This window comes from Apium graveolens, chromosome 6 (genome assembly GCF_009905375.1).
Source record: "Apium graveolens cultivar Ventura chromosome 6, ASM990537v1, whole genome shotgun sequence".
Lineage (NCBI taxonomy): Eukaryota > Viridiplantae > Streptophyta > Magnoliopsida > Apiales > Apiaceae > Apium > Apium graveolens.
This window is the reverse complement of record NC_133652.1, coordinates 200,626,002-200,637,668: the sequence shown is the minus strand read 5'-3', so window position 1 is coordinate 200,637,668 and position 11,667 is coordinate 200,626,002. Positions and strand designations below refer to the sequence as shown.

Below are 11,667 nucleotides of genomic sequence, written 5' to 3'. Positions count from 1 at the left end.
TGATATTCAATCTAGCATTGTTCGACCATCCATCTCGTCTAATACCTTTGAGATCAAGTCGAGCACGATCCAGATGATACATAACTCAGTTTAGTTTGGTGGTTCTTCGATAGAATACCCCAACATAGACATTAGAGATTTTATCGAGATCTGTGACAGTTTCAAGTTCAATGGAGTTTCTGCAGATGCTATTAAGTTGAGGCTTTTACCATTCTCTCTGCGGGATAAAGCAAAGTGCTAGTTACATTCTCTACCACCAGGGTCTATCACCAAATCGGAGGATCTTGCTCAAAAATTCTTAACTAAATTCTTTCATATGGCGAAGACTGCTACGATCAGAAATACACTTACTCAATTTGCTCAGCAATCTGGAGAATCTTTATGTGAGGCTTGGGATCATTATAAGGAGATGCTTCAAAAGTGTCCTCACCATGGGATGCCTGACTGGATGATCATTAACTGTTTCAATAATGGTTTGGCTGCTACTTCTAGACCAATGCTTGATGCAGCATCAGGAGGAGCATTGTGGGCTAAAAGCTATGATGAAGCTTATGAATTGATTGAACTGATGGCTGCTAATGAATACTAAAATCCTACTCAGAGGCTATCTCAGGGCAAAGTAGCAGGAATTCTAGAGTTAGATACAACTACTGCTATAGTTGCTCAGCTTAAGGCTTTGACGATGAAGGTGGATTCTTTGGCTAATTATGGAGTTAATCAGATCACTAGTGTCTGTGAGCTTTGTGCTGGTGCCCATGAGACGGAGCAGTGTGCTATTTCTAGTGAATTAGCTCAGTTCGTGAGCAACTTTCAGAGGTCGCAACAGCCTATACCAGCCACATATCATCCCAATAACCGTAATCATCCTAACTTTAGCTGGAGAAACACTCAGAATGCGGTTCAGTAGCCTTATCAACAGTATCCAGCAAAGCAGTACAACCCCCTGATTTTCAGCAACCACAATATACACCAAGACACAACTCCGGCAGTAACAATCTAATGAAAAATCTGAATTGGAGGAGTTGAGGCTCATGTGCAAGAGCCAAGCAGTTTCTATCATGACCTTGGAAAATCAAACTAGACAGATTGCCAATGCCTTGCTAAATCATCAACCTGGTACAGTCCCTAGTGAAACTGAAGTGCTAGGAAAGAGGGAAGCCAATGAGCACGTAAAGGTAATTATATTGAGGTCTGGGAAGGTTGCGAATCCCGAACACTCTCAACTTTCGGATGAAGAAGATGTAGCCGAAGAAGAAGTGCAGAAGGAAGCTGAAGTGGAACCAAGGAAGACTACTATTGAACACACTTATCCTGAGGGTAATACAGGGGAGAAACAGATCTATCCTCCACCTCCCTTTCCTTAAAGGCTGCAGAAGAAAAAGCTGGATAAGCAGTTTGAGAAGTTTTTGGAGGTGTTCAAGAAACTTAATATTAATATACCTTTCGCTGAAGCTCTTGAACAGATGCCTAGTTATGCAAAGTTTATGAAAGGTATAATTTCTCGAAAAGTGAAGCTTGATGACTTAGAGACTGTTGCTCTCATGGAGGAATGCAGTACTGTGCTGTAACAGAAGTTGCCTCTGAAGCTTAAAGATCCTAGAAGCTTCACTATTCCTTGCATAATTGGAAATATGAATTTGACAAATGCTTATGTGACTTGGGAGCTAGCATCAATCTGATGCCTTTGTCAATCTTCAAGAAGTTGGACTTACCTGATCCAAAGCCTACTTATATGACCCTACAGTTGGCCGATCGTTCTATTACAGATCCACAAGGCATTGTGGAGGATGTCTTGGTCAAGGTGGATAAACTCATCTTTCCTGCTGATTTTGTAATTCTTGATTTCGAGGAGGATAAGAAGATTCCCATAATCTTGGGAAGACCTTTCTTGGCTACTAGCCGAATCTTGATTGATGTGTATAAGGTGAGCTCACCATGCGAGTGCTGGATCAGGATGTAACTTTTATTGTGTTCAATACCATGAAATTCCCTATGGAAAATGAGGAGTGCTTAAAGGTAGAGTTGGTCGATTTTGTGGTTACTTCAGAACTTGATCAATTGCTAAGGTCAGATGCCTTGGAAAAGGCCTTGTTGGGGAATTAAGATAGTGAAGAGGATGAAGGTGATGAGCAGTTGCAATATCTGAATGCTTCTCCCTGGAAGAGGAAGATGGATATGCCTTTTGAATCTATTATAATGGAGGAGCTGAACAAATCTCTAAATCGCCTGAAGCCATCTATTGAGGAAGCTCCTACACTTGAGCTTAAACCATTGCCTGAACACTTAAGGTATGTTTTTTTAGGTGATGCATATACATTGTAGCTAATGAGAAGAATGAGCTTATTCATACTCGAACAGTCACGAGGTGGAGAGTTTGCATGGACTACAAAAAGCTGAATAAGGCCACGAGAAATGATCACTTCCCTCTGCCGTTTATTGATCAGATGCTTGGCAGGTTGGCTGGGCATGACTACTACTGTCTTCTGGATGGCTATTCGGGTTATAATCAGATTTGCATTGCTATAGAAGATCAGGAAAAAACTACTTTCACTTTTCCATTTGGTACTTTCGCCTTCAAAAGAATTTCTTTTGGTTTGTGTGGTGCACCTGTTACATTTCAGAGATGCATAATGGATATCTTCTCTAACATGATTGGTCAAAATGTGGAGGTGTTCACAAATTATTTTTCTGTGTTTGGTGATTCTTTAGACGAATGCTTGTAAAATCTTGGCGATGTTCTTAAAAGGTTTGTTGAGACCAATCTGGTTCTCAACTGGGAGAAATGTCACTTTATAGTGCAATAGGGAATTATTCTTGGTCACAAGGTGTTTAGTAAAGGTCTTGAGGTGGACAAAGCCAAGGTGGGGATCATTGAAAATCTTCCTCCACCAATTTCTGTTAAGGGAGTTCGTAACTTTCTTGGTCATGCGGGTTTCTATAGGAGGTTCATCAAGGACTTCTAAAAAATATCTAAACCCTTGTTCAATCTTCTAGAAAAGGATGTCCCGTTCAAGTTTGATGATGAGTGCCTAGCTACTTTTGAGTTTTTGAAAAAGAGTTTGATCACAACACCTGTCATAACTGCACCAGATTGGAATGAACCTTTTGAAATGATGTGCGATGCAATTGACTATGCAGTTGGAGCAGTTATTGGGCAGAGAAAGGACAACATATTTCATGTGGTCTACTATGCTAGTAAGACCCTAATGGTGCTCAACTGAATTATACTACTACGGAGAAAGAACTTTTGGCCATTGTCTACGGTTTTGAGAAGTTTCGATCTTATTTGCTTGGGACGAAGGTGACATTTTTCACTGATCACGCTGTGATTCGATATCTCGTCTCGAAGAAGGACTTGAAGCCTATATTGATTAGATGGGATCTTATGCTTCAGGAATTTGAATTTGAGATCAAGGACAGAAAATGTACTGAGAATCAAGTCATTGATCATCTCTCTCGTTTGGAAGATCGAAATGCAACTTCATAGGATAAGACATTGATAAATGAGTCTTTTCCCGATGAGCAGCTGTTTGGAGTGCAAGAGGAAGAACCGTGGTTTGTAGACATTGTGAACTGCCTTGTGAGTAATATCATGCCTCCAGACTTGTCGTACGCTCAAGAAGTTTCTTCATGAGGTCAAGTGGTACATTTGGGATGAACAATATCTGTTTAGGGAAGGAGTTGACCAAATCATCAGGAGATGTATTTCGTACAGCGAAACGGGGGGAATCTTGTGAGACTGTCATTTAACTATTTACGGAGGCCACTATGGTGGAGAGAAGACAGCAGCTCGTGTCCTTCAAGCGGGATTCTTCTGGCCTATATTATTTAAGGATACACATCACTTTGTTTTGAAGTGTGATCGATGCCAGCGTGTGGGTAATATGTCTAAGAGGGATGAGATGCCTCTTAATGTGCTTCTCAAGGTTGAGGTTTTCGATGTTTAGGGAATCGACTTCATGGGGCCATTTATCTCATCTTGCAATAATCAGTATATCTTGTTGGCGGTCAATTATGTGTCAAAATGGGTTGAAGTCAAGGCTTTACCGATAAATGATGTGAAGGTAGTGCTTAATTTTCTTCATAAGCTGATATTCACACGATTTGGGACTCTAAAAGTCATAATCAGTGACGAGGGATCGCATTTCTGTAATCACAAGTTCTCTGCTATGATGCAAAGGTATAATGTGAATCATCCATTTGCTACAGCCTACCGGCATCAGACTAATGAGCAAGATGTGGTGTTTAACAGAGAGATCAAGAGTATTCTAGAGAAAGTAGTGTGTCCATCAAGGAAGGATTGGTCTTTAAAGATTGATGAAGCTGTTTGGGCATATAGAACAACATACAAGACTCCACTTGGCATGTCGCTATTTCAGTTGGTTTATGGTAAGGGGTGTCATTTTCCTGTGGAGCTCGAGTATAAAGCATATTGGGTTTTGAAGAAGTTAAACCTTGATTTGGATACAGCTGATAAGAAAAGAATGCTTCAATTGAATAACTCAATGAATTTCAGCTTAAGCGTATGAAAACAACAAAATGTATAAGGAGAAAGTCAAGAAGCGGCACGATAGGGGTCTAGTGCTCAAGTTATTTGTGCCGGGACAACAAGTTCTATTATTTAACTCTCTTCTCCGTCTTTTTCCTGGTAAATTGAAGTCGATATGGTACGGGTCTTTCATAATCAAAACTGTGTTTCCGCATGGAGCTTTGAGAATGATCCAGGCCAAGCCTTCAAAGTGAATGATCAGAGGTTGAAGAACTACTATGGAGATACGGAAAACTGTGAGGTTGTTAGAGCCGTTCTTTTATCTACTTGATCTCGAGATTCTACGTTAAGCTAACGACATAAACCAAGCGCTTCTGGGGAGGCAACCCAAGTTTGTTGTACATTAGTAGATACAGGAAGAAGAAAGAAAGGAGAAAACACAAAAAAAATCAAAAAATCAGAAAAATTCAGTGCCAACTACAGTAGCACGACGCGCCTGCGCTGAAAAGCGGGGCGGCCGCACTGAAACTCCAGTAGCACGGCGCACCCGCGCTGCTTTTCCAGAAGCACGGCGCTCCCGCGCTGCCAGGTGGGGCGGCCGCGCTGGGTCACCGTTTGCGAAAAAATATAGGTAGATTAAAGAGAAATTCGGGGATTTTAATACAAAATCAATTCTCACCCGAATTTTACTCACCCATATCCTAAATTTCCCTCTCCAAATCAGACCCATTATTCCCATTATTCCCATAATCAATTCCCACTCCTTTTCCATAACCAATTCTATTCCTAAACTCCTATATATACATACACATATACACAAACTTCTCTATCACTTCTCAAACTCTCAAACACACAAATCTCTCTTACAAACTTCTATTCTCTCAAACTTATTCAATCTCAATGGCACCAAAATGACAGCAAACCAAAGTAAGAAGCAACACCACTAATTCTTCGAGTATAGGTGGTGTGAGGCCTAGACTTTCAACTCCCTAGGCTGAGGTGGAGTATGTGAGGCTTCTTTCAAAGCCTATAGCCTACGAGCATGGTATTCTGCCATCTGGGAAAGATGGTAAGTTATTGAATATGATCTTAGAGATGGGGTGGGTTGCTTTTTGTGATACACCCACTTTGTGCCCATGAGTATGGTGCGTGAGTTTTATGCGAATGCTAAGGTGGAGAAGAACGTTTTCATGGTGGTTAGGGGGATGATAGTGGAGTACATTACTGAGGCTTTTCGTAGGGAGATTGAGCAGCCTCAGAGAAGGCCATATCAGGAGAACTGGAACGAGAAGACTCCGAAGGAGTTTAATTTCGATTTGATTGTTGCTACCCTGTGTGTGCCTGAAACTCATTGGAAGTTCAAGAAGGGCACGAACGAGTATGACACTTTCCCTGCATCATGCATGAACAAGTTTGCACTTGCATGGAATTCTTGTTATTTGTGCTAACATCATGCCATCTTCTCACGTGTATGATGTTACTGTGGAGCGTGCACGTTTGTTGTGGGGCATTCGGCAGGGAGACTATGTGGATCTTGGGATGGTGATTCATCAGGGTATTCTGAGGTTCTTACGAGGGAGTACTACGGGTTTAATACCCATTGTGACGAAGCTGTGTATGGCGGTTGGCGTTCATTGGCCCGCACATGAGCATCTGCAGCTCCCTAGTGCTCTGATTGATAGTTTAACGATATTGAATATGACAGAGTGGTATGGTGGGAAGCCCGATCCGGAGAGGCTTGGATATTTTTATGACCATCTGCCAGGTGGAAGGCCAGCGGATCAGACATATGTTGGTGGGACTTCGCAGGCCCATCGAGCCGCTTGGAGAGCTCAATTGGGAGAGGAGGCTGGTCCTTCTGGATTGCAGCAGCAGCAGCATGAAAAAGTGCAGGGCAGTGCTGGTTTTGTAAGACGCAGTATAGGCATTTAGCAAGGAGGATGGATGTGATGCATGACATCGATAACAGGTTTGCACATGACCTCACCCATGCATTGGGGACTGCATTCAAAGCCACAGGAGTTGACATCAGTGGCCAGTATTCAGTGAGGATTCTGTGTATCCTCCTCCAGACACTTTAGACACTCCTGACACTCCACCCCTTGAGGGTGATGATCCTGATTCTGATTAGGTATTCTTGATTCCTTGATATTACCGTCACTGAGGATAGTGAATATTTTAAGTTTGGGGGTAAAAGTTAAGTATTATGTGTTTTGTGTGAGTCACATATAGTTTGCATATTCATGCTAGTTTAGTTCATATAGTTGCATATTTTCCATGTAGTAGTTTTTTTTTTATTTTTGTATGATAGTTTATTCATATAGTTTCATGCATTTGCATAATAACATGATCCCTTAGATGATTTTTCCGATTGATTCCTGATATTGATGCTAGTGTAGTGATGTCGTGCTTAGTGATGTTAAGTCTTATTGAGTTGATTTGCATGCTAGAGACAATTGTATTTCACTAAGTCTTATAGGTTGCTTGAGGGATAGATCATGGTCATGGGTTATTTGTTTGTTGAGGTTTAGGCGCTTATTTATATTTAGAATTTAGGATATTCTCTTAATGATAAAATAACATGGAAATACAAAAATTGGAGAAAATTGAATTTCATTGCTAGTTGTTGTGGCTAGGCGTCAAATGGCTAGTAGATGGCTCATTTTATATGAGTAGTGTAGGGTTGAGCGAGATGGAGCGAAACACACTCTTTCAGAAATTTGTGAAAAAAAAGAAAAGGAAAAAAAAGAAAAGAAAAAATATATGTGTTGATGCATAATTGATCACGAGTGGGCTCTTTAATACTCGAGTTATTAAGTTCTTAGGGGACTTTGTGCCTAGTGACCTAAGGCTTTTTATAGTCTGGGATCGACTAATATTACGCTCACTACATGGGTATTATTGTATAAGTCTTTTGTGGACCTCACTCATTGCACGGTCAAATAAACATATTTGTGTTGTTTTTATGTTTTGAATAAAAGCATGAATCCATTTAAAACTCCGATATAAGAATTGAACTGTTGTAAGTTATTTTGAGTTTAGCTTTTATTCTATTTATAACTTTGCGATTGCTTTGATGAGTAGTGAGTCATGATTATTGATCTAGTTGTGATAGTTTATATGTAAGCATTTGCACACACGCACGTTTCTGGCTTGTAAGTTGATTTGCGGGGTATGATTGATCTTTGTGTGAATAACTGCATTTGTTGAGATGTTGCTTGTTGATTGGTTTAGTTATTCTATAGGGATCGTTGCATTTATATAGTTTGCATTCATGCATTTTTCTTTCTTATTTTTTAAGACTATTTATGCTTGAGGACAAGCATCAATTCAAGTTTGGGGTATGTTGAGTGGCATATATGTCATTTTATAACACTCCGTAAAGCTCTGGATTGGTGTTTTGTACTCGAGTTGTTGGTATTTTTAACGTGTTTTGTAGTGTTTTTGCATCAGGCATTTAACAGGAATACATGTGAATTGGCGTTATTCTGATTCTAATATGGTGTTAGGATGGTGTCTAGAATAAAAGCTCATGAAAAGACCAGCTCAAATCAGCAAGAAAAGAAGAAGTCAGAAAATTCTCCAAAGAGTCAGCGTGCCCGCGCTATAGAAGCGCGCGGCCGCGCCAGGATGGTAGAAGTACAGCAAGCTCGCGCTGGTCAAGCGCGCGGTCGCGCCGGGTCGGGATTTCAGAATCCTGATTCTCCTCTGATTTTGATCTAGAAGACTTCAAATCTGCATGGGCTACTATATAGGCATAACTTAAGGTCGTTTTTTATAACAAGACGTACCAGAGCTTAAGGAGAATAAGTAAGAAGACCGTAGAGCATAATTCAACCAAGGCGAAGAGGATCTAGTTAATTCTTGTGATTCTTTATTTTAAGTTATAAATTTGGATGCTAGTTTTCTTGCTTGTGAACCTATACTCTTGTTTCGTACTTGGTTTATTATTTATTCAGTATAAAGACTACGTTTATTATACCATGCTTTCATCGGAACACATGTTGATGATGAGTCCGATTATGGGCTAATCGTTATCGTGGGGTTCTAACAGATTTATTTATGGATTTCTTTAGTTAATTTGTTTCGATGCCTTAGTGTGTGGTGATTGTATGATAACCGAGTATTGGTTGTGCTTATTCATCTTATGAGCGTCGCGAACTTATAAGATAACGTGTTAATCTTTAATAAAGCGAAAGTTAATTTAAGGGTTTAGAACTTGCCATGCTAGCATAGTTTCATGTATTATTGTTATGCATGATTCGTAGGTAATTTTAACCATCTTACTTGCCTTATATAATCACGATAGATAGCTTTTGCATTAAACTGTTATGTTGTCAAATTCTATAGACATATGGGGTCTCAATATAACTTGGGTTGCTCGTAAACTGAGCCGATTCACTATCACTAGAAATAGCACACTACTATGTCTCATGAGCACCAGCACAAAGCTCACAAACACTAGTAATTTGATGCACTCCATAATTAGCCAAAGAATCCACCTTCATCGTCAAAGTCTTAAGTTAAGCAGCTATAACAGTAGCTACATCCACCTCCAGAATTCCTACTACCTTGCCTTGAGGTAGTCTCTAAGTTGGGTTTTGGTATTCATTGGAAACCATCAGCTCAATCAATTCATAAACTTCATCATAGTTTTTAGCTCATAAGGCTCCTCCTGATGCTGCATCAAGCATGGGTCTAGAAGTTGCACCTAAACCATTATAAAAGCAGTTAATTATCATCCAGTCAGGCATCCCATGGTAAGAACATTTTCTAAGCATCTCTTTGTAGCGATCCAAAGCCTCACATAAAGATTCTCCAGATTGCCGAACAAATTGAGTAAGTGCATTTATGATTACAGCAGTCTTCGTCATAGGAAAGAATTTAGTTAGGAACTTTTGAGCAAGATCCTCCCATTTGGTGATAGGCTTTGGTGGTAGAGAATGTAACTAGCTCTTACTTTATCTCACAGAGAGAATGGGAAAAGCCACAACTTAATAGCATCTTCTGAAACTCCATTGAACTTGAAAGTGTCGCAGATCTCGATGAAATCTATGATGTGCATGTTGGGGTCTTCCGTCGGAGAACCCCCAAACTGAACTGAGTTCTGTATCATCTAAATTGTGCTTGACTTGATCTCAAAGGTGTTAGCCGAGGTGGCTGGTCGGGCAATGCTAGACTGAATATCATTAATCTTCGGTTGAGAGTAATCCATCAAAGCATTCGTATTCGCTTCTGGTTCTCCCATTGTAATAAGAGCTTCTTCTTCAACTTTCTCCTCGACAAGAACTTCTTCAAAAACTTTCTTAGCTACTACCACTTCTTCCTCAGCTTTATCCAGTGTTCTCTTACGAGACCGAGAACGCGTATGCATACACGCTATCTAGAGTACCTGAAACATGACAAGGAAATAAGTAAGTAACAATGTCTGAGTCAACGAACTTTAACGACCAATGATGACAAACACATAAACTAAAAATTAACACCGAGTCCCGTGCAACGACACCAAAAACTCGTTAGAATGAAAACACACGCTAATATTCACGCAAGTAATATAGAATTATTTGTAGTTCATTCCCACAGAGACTGGTTTAGGTTAATTTCGATCAATGCACTTATGCAACAATGGTATGGTTATTATTCAATGCTAAGACGAATAACAAATTGAGATTGTTTATAACTACGATTAACTAAGAGATTATGCTAAAGAACATTAACTAAGATATTAAAATGGATTGATTACTATATGACACAAACATAGGATTCCAACTTCATTACTACTTCATTCAATAACCTTCTTATTCTTAACCTTAGCATGTAATAGTGATGGTACTAATCAGATAACACGAAACTAGTAAACGCCAATTTTCGTTGTACGAATACCCTACTACCAGACATCCACAAAAGAGATAGAAGCTGAATAGACACAAATTATATTGAGACCCCATATGTCTATAGAATTTGACAACATAATGATTTAATGCACAAGTTATCTATCCTGATTACATAGGGTAAGTAAGATGGTTAAAATTACCTACGAATCATACATAACAAATATATGAACCTATGCTAGCATGGCAAGTTCTAAACACCTATATTCATTTTCACTTCAATAGAGATTAACACGCTATCTTATAAGTTCGCAACGCTCATAAGACGAATAAGCACAACCAATACTAGGTTATCATACAATCAACACACATTAAGATATCGAAACAAGATTAACTAAAGAAATCCATAAGTAAATCCGCTAGAACCCCACGATAATGATTAGCCCATAATCGGACTCATCATCAACGTGAGTTCCGATGAAAGCATGGTATAATAAACGTAGTCTTTATACTGTATACATAATAAACCAAGTACGTACCAAGAGTATAGGTTCAACAAAGTAAGAAACGAGCATCCAATATTACAACTTAGAAGAAAGAATCACAAGAATAAACTAGGTCTTCTTCGCCTTCGTTGAATTGTGCTATAGGTCTTCTCGTCGATCTCTCCTTAAGCTCTGTTATGTCTCCTCCTTGAAAAACAACCTTAAGTTGTTATTATATAGTAGCCCATGCAGATTAGAAGCCCATAAATCAGAATTGTAAGAGAATCAGGATTCTTTCATCCCGACCTGGCACGGCCGCACGCTTCACCAGCGCGAGCACGCTGACCTTCTGTACTTCTTGCGCGGCCGCACGCTAGCCCAGCGCGGGCGCGACATTCTTCTGGAAAAACTTCTGATTTTGCTTCTCTTTAATTGCTGGTTCTTGATGGTCTTTGCACAAACGAACTTCATGACACCTTCCAAACACCATTTTAGCATCAAAGCAATGCTAAATTACCTAGATCCCTGATATATGCCTGAAATGCAAAAACACTACAAAAAAACATCAAAAACAGAAATAACGTGAGTACAAAACACCAATTCAAGCCTTTATAGGATGTTCTAAGTGGATATAATTGCCACTTAACACACATCAGAGGAGCCTGGTGTGGAAGGATCTGGAATCCTGCCCTAACTACAATGACAATATCTCCTAGCTATCTGCAATGAATATTTAAAACATTCTGCAAGGGTGAGCAATCAATTGCTTAGCAGTACCTCTATATGAATAACAAGTAAAATAGTTTATGACAAAGCAATTATAGGAACATAATTCATAACTTGTTACAAAACAAGTAAAATA

At 39.6% G+C, this 11,667-nt stretch overlaps 2 non-coding genes across 2 annotated transcripts; one reads left to right on the top strand and one right to left on the bottom strand.

The window, feature by feature from the left end:
• Nucleotides 1-331: 331 nt before the first annotated feature.
• Nucleotides 332-438, bottom strand: LOC141670104 (small nucleolar RNA R71). Its single transcript, XR_012554351.1, has one exon. It is a non-coding gene; the product is annotated as a small nucleolar RNA R71 (small nucleolar RNA).
• Nucleotides 439-9,241: 8,803 nt separating this feature from the next.
• Nucleotides 9,242-9,348, top strand: LOC141669778 (small nucleolar RNA R71). Its single transcript, XR_012554038.1, has one exon. It is a non-coding gene; the product is annotated as a small nucleolar RNA R71 (small nucleolar RNA).
• The last annotated feature ends 2,319 nt before the right edge of the window (nt 9,349-11,667 follow it).